Source organism: Saccopteryx bilineata, chromosome 4, assembly GCF_036850765.1.
Source record: "Saccopteryx bilineata isolate mSacBil1 chromosome 4, mSacBil1_pri_phased_curated, whole genome shotgun sequence".
In the NCBI taxonomy this organism is placed as follows: domain Eukaryota; kingdom Metazoa; phylum Chordata; class Mammalia; order Chiroptera; family Emballonuridae; genus Saccopteryx; species Saccopteryx bilineata.
The window spans coordinates 42,831,106-42,843,648 of NC_089493.1; the positions used below are offsets into that span (position 1 = coordinate 42,831,106).

Consider the following 12,543-nt stretch of genomic DNA (forward strand, 5'->3'; position numbering starts at 1 on the left):
AATGTACCAATATTCACTTTCACCGGCAGTGTGAGGCTCCCACAGTACTCTAACCAGTATTGAGTGTTTTTAATATCTAACCTTTGCTGGCTAAATTTGGTTAGCTATTTCACCAAAGTTGTCATAATTTGGCATTGCATTTCCCCGGGTCCAGTCCAAATCCTTTGAGAGTCATTACATCCCACAATGTAGTTTTCAAGATGGTCTACCTATCTTCAATTAAGCAGAGGATATCAGACTTTAACTGACAGTCCTTCAACCTCTGGAGAGTGGATGTGGGCAGAGCTCCATCTCAATGAGAGCATCCTTGGTGTACTCGGGAAGCCCAAACCCAACTGATCATCCCATCACTCATCAGGATTTACTGTGAGTAATGATGATTGAAGGTTGTTAGTAGCTTTTAATCTTATGCTAATGGTTTCCATTTGTCATTCTTTTTCAAGTTCTGCATCGTTGCTGAGTAGACTAAAATTTAGAATATGTAATTAAACATGGCTAATTATTTGCATGATCAATACTAGGCCCTGGCTGGGTGGCTCAGTGGGTAAAGTGTCATCCCAGAACACCAAGGTTACAGGTTCAATCCTTGGTCAGGGCACATACAAGAAGCAATCAATGAGTACACTGCTAAGTGGAACAAGTTGATGTCTCTCTCCCTCTCTATCTCTCTCTCTCTCTCAATGGGAAAAACAAAAACTAGGTTGGTCTGTTTATATAGAAATTAAATATCTCACTGGCTTAATATATTTATTTGAAGCTAGATGTTCACAAGCGAATAATAACAATGCTTCTTCTTTTTTTTTTTTTTTTGTATTTTTCTGAAGCTAGAAACGGGGAGAGACAGTCAGACAGACTCCTGCATGCGCCCGACCGGGTGGATCCACCCGGCACGCCCACCAGGGGCGATGCTCTGCCCACCAGGGGGTGATGCTCTGCCCCTCCGGGGCGTCGCTCTGCCGTGACCAGAGCCACTCTAGCGCCTGGGGCAGAGGCCAAGGAGCCATCCCCAGTGCCTGAGCCATCTTTGCTCCAACGGAGCCTTGGCTGTGGGAGGGGAAGAGAGAGACAGAGAGGAAGGAGGGGGGGTGGAGAAGCAAATGGGCGCTTCTCCTATGTACCCTGGCTGGGAATCGAACCCGGGTCCCCCGCAAGCCAGGCCGACGCTCTACCGCTGAGCCAACTGGCCAGGGCCAACAATTATTCTTATATAATGTTATCATGGCTCTATGATGTACTGGAAGTATCACAAAGATAGGCGTAAATAGTCAAAGTAGAGATTTAATTCTGTTATTATCCAGTTAGGTAATGTTAGGTTAGTTTAGAAGAGAAGTTGACACATTTTTTACTGTTTCTGTTAATGTGCACTCTTACAAAAGAGGCCCAGAAAAAACATTTTGATAAACTATCATTACCAACTTGTATTAATGAGATTTTTTTATTCAACTAAATTGAAAATGTTTAAAATTTACATCAATTTTTCACATGAAGACCTGTCAGACAAGAAAGCATAAACAGTGAACCATGGTAGCAGAATATTATTTTAAATAGAGGGAAGGAAAGTGAATAGAACAAGCTCAGGTTGAATACCAGTTTTCTGTTAAGCATCCTGACTTCCAGATGGTCCACTGTCTCGTCAAGCGCACAGTTTTGTCTCTGGTAGTGCATATGTCTCCTTCACACTGCAGGGAAACTGAAGATACACTACATTAATTATTCTGTACAATTGAACCCTAATTTTACCAGAAAACTTCACAGACTCTGGAGCCAAAGAAAAGTGAACCTTGGAGTATAAATTACTTTTTAAAAGATTTGTAATTTTTTTAAAGTTTTTTTTTTTTAATGAAAAGTCTTTATGCACCTCTTTTTTCTAGTTCTCTGGGTCTAGGTGTCCTTAAAGTAGATCAGCTTGTCCTCTATTCATTGGTTTGTTTACTGTAAAAAATATATAGAATTGCCTCAATTTTTTTCTCCCAAATAGGGCTGCCCTTTTGTTCTGCTGTAGTTTTCTTGAAGTAAGATGGCTTTCCTGGAGTGATGTTTCTTTTAGTATGATTAAATTTAGCACCTGGCAAATCTTGATGTATGAGAATGGCTCAAGTCATTTACCTTTAAGGCTTGGTTAAATATGTAGGGATGTCAGGCCTGATTTTATCCTGCTATCCTTTTCTAGCTGAGCTCATGAGGTTCTTTGGATTTGGTCTTATTACTTGCTGACCAATTTTTTTCTCAAATATTGCCCTTCATGTTGAGAAATGGAATCTAATGTGGAAAACAGTTAAGATAAAACTTTGAAGGTCTCTCCATACCATTCCTCATCACTTTAAACTAGGCATGGCCAACATACGGCCCACGGGACTGATCAGGCCCGGGTAATGAGTTTATGCGGCCCGCGATTAAATTTTTAATATTCTCTGCTACTTTAAAATCTCAGCTACTCAGAAGTGGAATCGTCTTTGATTATTGGAAATCAAGATATTTAAGAAGATAGTGATACACAGAAAAGAATTCCGCGTGTGTCTAGTCTAGGGTTAATGTCCAATAATTGGTTGAATGGATTCGCGATACTTCTTTACTTTTTAAAAAAATTCTATTATAAATATAAAGATTTACAACTTTTGTACTCGTCTGTACTCTATATGAACCATTTGAAGTTTAGCGGTGGCGAAGTGAAACCCACATTCTGTTAGGTGGAGTTTGCCAGTGCGCACCAAGGTCAAACAATTCTTTATTTTTGTGGTCAAGTGTGCTGAATTAAGTGGCATTGTAGCGTAGACAATAGCTGCAGTTGATAACTGAAAACGTGTCCAGGCTGTTTGTAAAACAAAATAATTGTTTTATTTGTGATATAAACCCTTCAAGCTCATTCTATTAATTAAATATTGTTTCGATTGATTGTGATACAGTTTGGATAATTATATGGTATATAATTATATTTTTATTAAAATAATATTGTATATTAAAATTTTTTCACTCACATTTATTCATAAACAAATTACATAATAAAATTTTGTTTACTTAAACAAATCATTTTTGTATTTAACATTTTTTAATTTTAATATTTTATCCGGTCCATGAAACAAGTTTTCTTTCTAATCTGGCCCAGGGGCAAAAACTGTTGGCCATGCCTGCTCTAAACACTATCCTTTAGGGTCTCAGTGTTAAAAGATGGAAGAAATTGTCCCCAAATCTTCCTTTTTTGTTCTTGTGAATCAAGTGGACTTTTCATCAAATTAAAAAGCTAAGTATTCATGGTTGCAAACATATTTCCTCTCTCTCTCTCTCTCTCTCTCTCTCTCTGTACACATAGAGAGACACACAAACACACACATACACATACATATGGAGAATTGACATATATATATTTTATATATTATAGTGTATATATTTTATATATTATATATATACAGAAGTATCTATTTCTAGGCACTTTAGATGCTACTAAACATTTTCTTTTCCTAAAAGGTTTATGTGATCTACACTTACAGAAGGTGGATTTACATTTAATTTAAAAAACCCATAAATACCTAAAAGGCATTTTTTTTTCAATCAGTTCATTGATTTTCCAGATTTAATTAATACATCTTTAAAAGTTGTTCATTGAAGCAGCACATCTTCCTTTGTATTTTTGGTTGGCATCTGCTGTCATCCACTTGGACTCATTTATAAAATAATGTTCATGCTCTGAGGCCCTGGAATGAGATTCTTTCTTTGGGGAGCTCTTTAAAATGTAACCTAGTGAGATGGGTTCAAATGCTATTATCAACTCAAACAGCAACAAAAATTATTGCAGAAAATTTTGGAAAATGCTACCTAAAATGACACAAATGCACACTTTGTTACATAATGATGAGGGTAAGTAAATTAAAGCAAATGAACAAACAAAAATTAACCTTCCTTGGGACTTGGGCAAAAACATCAAAAACCCTTTAAAGTATGCCCATTCTTCAAAATAGCAATTGTGAATTTATTCTAAGAAAGAAAATGATCACTAATATGCCCTACCTGTGATCTTTATCACAGTACATTTGTAATAATAAATATTGAAAATATCCAAATGCCAATTACTAAGGTATGAGCTAAATAAAGCATAGTGCATTCTTACACTGAAACCATGAAAACAAACAAGCACTTATATAATGTTAACAAGGTGCCAAATGCTGTTCTATGTAAGTTATTTGTATTAATTCAAACAATTCTCTTAACAATCCTTATGAGGTCAGTGCTATTATTGTTCCATTTTATATGGGAAGAACTAAAACACAGAGAATTGAAGGACCTCACTAAAGGTCACATAGCTAAGAAATTGTGAAACCTGGATTTGTACCCAAGTAGTGTGGTTTAAGAGCTCATGCTTAACCATTATTTATGCTGTTTAAATATATAAGTATCTATATGGCATGATTCTACATTTGTAAATGTGTGTATGTCTATATATAGCACACATATATAACAACATACATGTGTGTATATGCATATACATGTGTGAATATATATATAGAGATATATAATAAAAGAAATTAAATAATACATATCAAACTGTTAACTATCTCTGGACAATGGATTTTTTAATTGCTATTTTTGCTTGTATAAATTTGCTTGATGCCATATTCTGACCCATTAAACAAGCTTTAACAACTTTTTTTAAAAATTGAAATCATGCTAAGAATGTTCTTTGCACATAAACAAATTAAATTTGAAATTAGTAACAGAAATATACCTGTAAAATCCCTACATATTTGAAATTAAACAACACACTTCTAAATGATAAATGGATTAAAGAGAAATTCAAACAGGAATTTAGAAATATTTTAATAGAATAAAAATAAAAACACAACATATCAAAATTTGTGCGATGTATCCATAATCATGCTTAGGGCATTTTGTACCATTAAATACTTGTGCTAGAAATGATAAAAGTCTCAGATCAATGATTTTTTTTCCACCTTAAGAAACTTTTAAAAAGACAAAGAGCAAATTAAACCCAAGCAAGCATTAAAACATAATAATAAAAATAAGATACAAAATTAAAAACAGCAAAACAAAGGAAATCAATGAAACCAAAAACTAGGTCTCTGGAAAAATCAATAAAACTGATAAGCCAGACTGACCAAGAAAATAGAAAGAAGACACAAATTATCAATATCAGTAATGGAAGAGGAGACATCATTATAGATCCAGGAGATGTTAAATAAATAATAAGGGAGTATTATAAACAGGTTTATGTCCATAAATTTGATTAGATGAAATAGACAAATTCCTGGAAAGAAACAAACTATCAAATCTCACAGAGGAAGAATAGAAAATGTGAATTGCCTTATATATAATAAAGAAATTAAATTTATAGGTAAAAACTTTCTAGGCCCAGATGATTTCACTGGTGAATTCTATCAATTATCTAAGGAATAAATAATACCAATTCTACATAATCTGCCCCAGAAGATAGAAGAGGAAGGAACATTTCCCAATTCTTTCTATTAATATAAAGTAAGCATTATCTTGCCACCAAAATAAAAGACATTGAAAGAAAACTGTCAACCAATATCACTAGTCATTAAGGAAATACAAGTGAAAACAACCACAAGGTATCACTACACACATATTAAGGTGGTTAAAAAACAACTGATAATATCAAATGCTGAAGAGGATATGGAGCAACTGAAATTTTCATATATTGTTTATGGGAATACAAAATAGTTTGTCAGCTCTCCCATCTGTAAATTTATCCAAGAAATATGAAAATTATGTTTACTCAAGACTTATATTTAAATGCTTATAGCAGCTGTAGTCATAATTTCAAAAATACTAGAAACATCCAGATATCTTTTAACTGGTAAAAGGAAAAATAAACTGTAGTACTCCATACAGTGGAATATGACTCAGTAATAAAAATAAATGACCCTGGCCGGTTGGCTCAGCGGTAGAGCGTCGGCCTAACGTGTGGAGGACCCGGGTTCGATTCCCGGCCAGGGCACACAGGAGAAGCGCCCATTTGCTTCTCTACCCCTCCGCCGCGCTTTCCTCCCTGTCTCTCTCTTCCCCTCTCGCAGCCAAGGCTCCATTGGAGCAAAGATGGCCCGGGCGCTGGGGATGGCTCTGTGGCCTCTGCCTCAGGTGCTAGAGTGGCTCTGGTCGCAACATGGCGACGCCCCGGAGGGGCAGAGCATCGCCCCCTGGTGGGCAGAGCATCGCCCCTGGTGGGCGTGCCGGGTGGATCCCGGTCGGGCGCATGCGGGAGTCTGTCTGACTGTCTCTCCCTGTTTCCAGCTTCAGAAAAAATGAAAAAAGTGAGAAGCACGTCCGACAGCTCTCCCCTAAATCACAACAAATTTATCAACTAGAAACAGAAAAATTTATCCTCGGAGCATTCCGGAGTTCCACACAAACTGAAAGCAAAAGGACTGTTATCACTTGAATCTGAGAGACGAGGGTGTGGAGGAAGCTACCGCAGCGACGCTCATTCAAGCCGCGAGGGAGTGCGCCTGCATGCTATCAATAAGACCACCCTCAGATGCCGATAAGAAAGAGGAAATCGAATATTATGGATACAAAAGAAAGAGAGGTAACACAAATAGATGTGGAAAAATCTATGGAGAAAAGACTTAACATATTGGAAGCCTTGGAGCTAAATGACAGAGAATTTAAAATAGAAATCTTAAAAATACTCAGAGATATACAAGAAAACACAGAAAGGCAATATAGGGAGATCAGAAAACAACTCAATGAACACAAAGAATATATTACCAAGGAAATTGAAACTATAAAAACAAATCAAACAGAAATGAAAAACTCAATTCACGAGCTGAAAAATGAGGTAACAAGCTTAGCTAACAGAACAGCCCAGATTGAAGATAGGATTAGTGAAATAGAAGACAAACAACTTGAGGCACAACAGAGAGAAGAAGAAAGAGACTCAAAAATAATAAAAAATGAGAAAGCCCTACAGGAATTGTCTGACTCCATCAGAAAGAATAACATAAGAATAATAGGTATATCAGAGGGAGAAGAGAAAGAAAATGGAATGGAGAATATACTCAAACAAATAATAGACGAGAACTTCCCAAGCCTGAGGAAGGAACTAAAGCCTCAAATTCAAGAAGCAAACAGAACACCAAGTTTTCTTAACCCCAACAAACCCACTCCAAGGCACATCATAATAAAGATGACACAAACCAATGACAAAGAAAAAATTCTCAAGGCAGCCAAGGAAAAGAAGAGTACAACATATAAAGGAAGGCCTATTAGATTATCATCAGATTTCTCAGCAGAAACTCTACAAGCTAGAAGAGAGTGGACCCCAATATTTAAAGCCCTGAAAGAGAGGAACTTTCAGCCAAGAATACTATACCCATCAAAGCTATCCTTCAAGTATGAAGGAGATATAAAAACATTCACAAATACAGAAAAGATGAGAGAATTTATCAACAGAAAGCCCCCACTCCAGGAAATACTAAGGGGGGTTTTCCAACCAGATTCAAAGAACAAAAGAAAACAACACCACAAGTAACAGCTCCACCAAGAACACAATAAAACCAAACTTAAACTGTGACAACAAAGGAAAAAAAGGGGGGAGAGGATGGAGATTAACAGTAGCAAAGGATGATGAAGTGCAGAAATACTTATAAGATAGGGTACTACAATGAATATGGTAGGTACCCTTTTCATTACTTAATGGTAACCACCCTTAAAAAAACCACCACAAAAACACTTGACTTAAAAAAGGTAGCAACAGAGGAAAGAAGTATGGAACACAAACAAACAAAAACAAATGATAGAAAAACAAAAGAGAAGAATCAAACTAGATACAAAACTAACAGAAAGCAATTTTTAAAATGGCAGTAGGGAACCCACAATTGTCAATAATTACACTAAATGTAAATGGATTAAACTTACCAATAAAAAGACACAGAGTAGCAGAATGGATTAAAAAAGAAAATCCAACTATATGCTACCTACAAGAAACACATCTAAGCAACAAGGATAAAAACAAATTCAAAGTGAAAGGCTGGAAAACAATACTCCAAGCAAACAACACCCAAAAAATAGCAGGCGTAGCAATACTCATATCTAATAATGCTGACTACAAGACAGAAAAAGTACTCAGAGACAAAAATGGTCATTTCATAATGATTAAGGGGAAGTTGAATCAAGAAGACATAACAATCCTTAATATATATGCACCAAACCAAGGAGCACCAAAATATATAAGACAGCTACTTATTGACCTTAAAACAAAAACTAACAAAAATACAATCATACTTGGAGACCTCAATACACCGCTGACGGCTCTAGATCGGTCATCCAAACAGAGAATCAATAAAGATATAGTGGCCCTAAACGAAATACTAGAACACCTGGATATGATAGACATCTACAGGACACTTCATCCCAAAGCGACAGAGTATACATTTTTCTCTAGTGTACATGGAACATTCTCAAGAATTGACCATATGTTGGGCCACAAAGACAATATCAGCAAATTTAGAAAAATTGAAATTGTACCAAGCATATTTTCTGATCATAAAGCCTTGAAACTAGAATTCAACTGCAAAAAAGAGGGGGAAAAACCCACAAAAATGTGGAAACTAAACAACATACTTCTAAAAAATGAATGGGTCAAAGAAGAAATAAGCGCAGAAATCAAAAGATATATACAGACAAATGAAAATGAAAATACGACATATCAGAATCTCTGGGATGCAGCAAAAGCAGTAATAAGAGGAAAGTTCATATCACTTCAGGCCTATATGAACAAACAAGAGAGAGCCGAAGTAAACCACTTAACTTCACACCTTAAGGAACTAGAAGAAGAAGAACAAAGACAACCCAAAACCAGCCGAAGAAAGGAGATAATAAAAATCAGAGCAGAAATAAATGAAATAGAGAACAGAAAAACTATAGAAAAAATCAATAAAACAAGGAGCTGGTTCTTTGAAAAGATCAACAAAATTGACAAACCCTTGGCAAGACTCACCAAGAAAAAAAGACACAGGACTCAAATAAATAAAATCCAAAATGAAAGAGGAGAGATCACCACAGACATCATAGAAATACAAAGAATTATTGTAGAATACTATGAAAAATTATATGCCACCAAATACAACAATCTAGAAGAAATGGATAAATTCCTAGAACAATACAACCTTCCTAGACTGAGTCATGAAGAAGCAGAAAGCCTAAACAGACCAATCAGCAGGGAGGAAATAGAAAAAACTATTAAAAATCTCCCCAAAAATAAAAGTCCAGGCCCAGACGGTTATACTAGTGAATTCTATCAAACATTCAAAGAAGACTTGGTTCCTATTCTACTCAAAGTCTTCCAAAAAATTGAAGAAGAAGCAATACTTCCAAACACATTTTATGAGGCCAACATAACCCTCATACCAAAACCTGGCAAGGATGGCACAAAGAAAGAAAACTACAGACCAATATCTCTAATGAATACAGATGCTAAAATACTAAACAAAATACTGGCAAATCGAATACAACAACATATTAAAAAAATAATACATCATGATCAAGTGGGATTCATCCCAGAATCTCAAGGATGGTTCAACATACACAAAACAGTTAACGTAATACACCATATCAACAAAACAAAGAACAAAAACCACATGATCTTATCAATAGATGCAGAAAAGGCTTTTGATAAAATACAACACAATTTTATGTTTAAGACTCTCAACAAAATGGGTATAGAAGGAAAATATCTCAACATGATAAAGGCCATATATGATAAACCATCAGCCAACATCCTATTAAACGGCATAAAACTGAGGACTTTCTACCTTAAATCAGGAACAAGACAGGGTTGTCCACTCTCTCCACTCTTATTCAACGTGGTGCTAGAAGTTCTGGCCAGAGCAATCAGACAAGACAAAGAAATAAAAGGCATCCATATCGGAAAAGAAGAAGTAAAACTATCACTTTTTGCTGATGATATGATCCTATACATCGAAAACCCGAAGGACTCCACAAAAAGATTATTAGAAACAATAAACCAATACAGTAAGGTCGCAGGATACAAAATTAACATACAAAAGTCCATAGCCTTTCTATATGCCAACAATGAAATATTAGAAAACGAACTCAAAAAAATAATCCCCTTCACGATTGCAACAAAAAAAATAAAATACCTAGGAATAAACATAACAAAGAACGTAAAGGACCTATATAATGAAAATTACAAAGCATTGTTAAGGGAAATCGAAAAAGATACAATGAGATGGAAAAATATTCCTTGTTCTTGGATAGGAAGAATAAATATAATCAAAATGGCCATATTACCCAAAACAATATACAAATTTAATGCAATTCCCATCAAAATCCCTATGAGATTTCTTAAAGAAATGGAACAAAAAATCATCAGATTTATATGGAACTATAAAAAAACCCCGAATAGCCAAAACAATCCTAAGGAAAAAGAATGAAGCTGGGGGCATTACAATACCTGACTTTAAACTATATTATAGGGCCACGATAATCAAAACAGCATGGTATTGGCAAAAAAATAGACACTCAGACCAATGGAAGAGAATAGAAAGCCCAGAAATAAAACCACATATATATGGTCAAATAATCTTTGATAAAGGGGCCAACAACACACAATGGAGAAAAGAAAGCCTCTTCAACAAATGGTGTTGGGAAAACTGGAAAGCCACATGCAAAAGAATGAAACTCGACTACAGCCTGTCCCCGTGTACTAAAATTAATTCAAAATGGATCAAAGACCTAAATATAAGACCTGAAACAATAAAGTACATAGAAGAAGTCATAGGTACTAAAATCATGGACCTGGGTTTTAAAGAACATTTTATGAACTTGACTCCAATGGCAAGAGAAGTGAAGGCAAAGATAAATGAATGGGACTACATCAGAATTAAAAGTTTTTGCTCAGCAAGAGAAACTGATATCAAAATAAACAGACAGCCAACTATATGGGAACTGATATTTTCAAACAACAGCTCAGATAAGGGCCTAATATCCAAAATTTACAAAGAACTCATAAAACTCAACAACAAACAAACAAACAATCCAATAAAAAAATGGGAAGAGGACATGAACAGACACTTCTCCCAGGAAGAGATACAAATGGCCAACAGATATATGAAAAGATGCTCAGCTTCATTAGTTATTAGAGAAATGCAAATCAAAACTACAATGAGATACCACCTCACTCCTGTTAGATTAGCTATTATCAACAAGACGGGTAATAGCAAATGTTGGAGAGGCTGTGGAGAAAAAGGAACCCTCATTCACTGTTGGTGGGACTGTAAAGTAGTACAACCATTATGGAGGAAAGTATGGTGGTTCCTCAAAAAACTGCAAATAGAACTACCTTATGACCCAGCAATCCCTCTACTGGGTATATACCCCAAAACCTCAGAAACATTGATGCGTGAAGACACATGTAGCCCCATGTTCATTGCAGCACTGTTCACAGTGGCCAAGACATGGAAACAACCAAAAAGCCCTTCAATAGAAGACTGGATAAAGAAGATGTGGCACATATACACTATGGAATACTACTCAGCCATAAGAAATGATGACATCAGATCATTTACAGCAAAATGGTGGGATCTTGATAACATTATAAGGAGTGAAATAAGTAAATCAGAAAAAAACAAGAACTACATGATTCCATACATTGGTGGAACATAAAAATGAGACTAAGAGACATGGACAAGAGTGTGGTGGTTACCAAGGGTCGGGGGGGAGGGAGGACATGGGAGGGAGGGAGGGAGAGAGTTAGGGGGAGGGGGAGGGGCACAGAGAACTAGATAGAGGGTGATGGAGGACAATCTGACTTTGGGCGAGGGGTTTGCAACATAATTTGATGACAAAATAACCTAGACATGTTTTCTTTGAATATATGTACCCTGATTTATTAATGTCATCCCATTACCATTAATAAAAATTTATTAAAAAAAATAAATGAACTCATGCAACAACATGGATGAGTTTTAAATGCATTATGCTATATGAATAAAGTGAGATTCAAAAGGCTCAATGCTATGTGATTTTGTTTTTGTATGACTTTATTTAAAAAGAAAAAATTATAGGGACAGAAAGCAACTCAATGGTTCTTAAGAACTATGGGTCAGAGGAGAGGTTCTCTACAAATGAGCACAAGGGAATTTTGGAAGATCATGAAATTGTTCTATATTTTTATTTTATTGTGGCAGAATGGTATTGATTTTTATACTTTCATCTTGTAACAAGACACTTTATTTAACTCTTATTAATTTTAATTGTTTGTAGATTCTTTTGGATATTCTATGGTGCTCATAGATAAGGACATTTTATTTCTTCCTTTCTAATTCTTCTCATTTATTTTCCTTATCTTATTTCATTGGATAGGACCAATGTTAAAAAGTAAGAATGGCAGACACCATCCTTCATTTCTAACTTTAAAGGGAATGTTTCTAAAGTTTCAGCATTAAGTTTATAATTATTGTTAGTTTTTGATACATACTTTTATGTAATTAAAGAAGTTCCTTTTGTTCCTCGTTGGTTAAGAATTTCCAAGAAAAAAACCATTGCAAA

The 12,543-nt window shown here is 35.4% G+C and overlaps 1 protein-coding gene and 1 non-coding gene across 2 annotated transcripts in view; both read left to right on the forward strand.

The window, feature by feature from the left end:
• SLC35F4 (solute carrier family 35 member F4) overlaps positions 1-12,543 on the forward strand; it is a 207,251-nt gene that overhangs the window by 103,071 nt on the left and 91,637 nt on the right. The window lies entirely within an intron of this gene.
• On the forward strand, positions 5,896-5,971 carry TRNAV-AAC (transfer RNA valine (anticodon AAC)). Its single transcript has one exon. It is a non-coding gene; the product is annotated as a tRNA-Val (tRNA).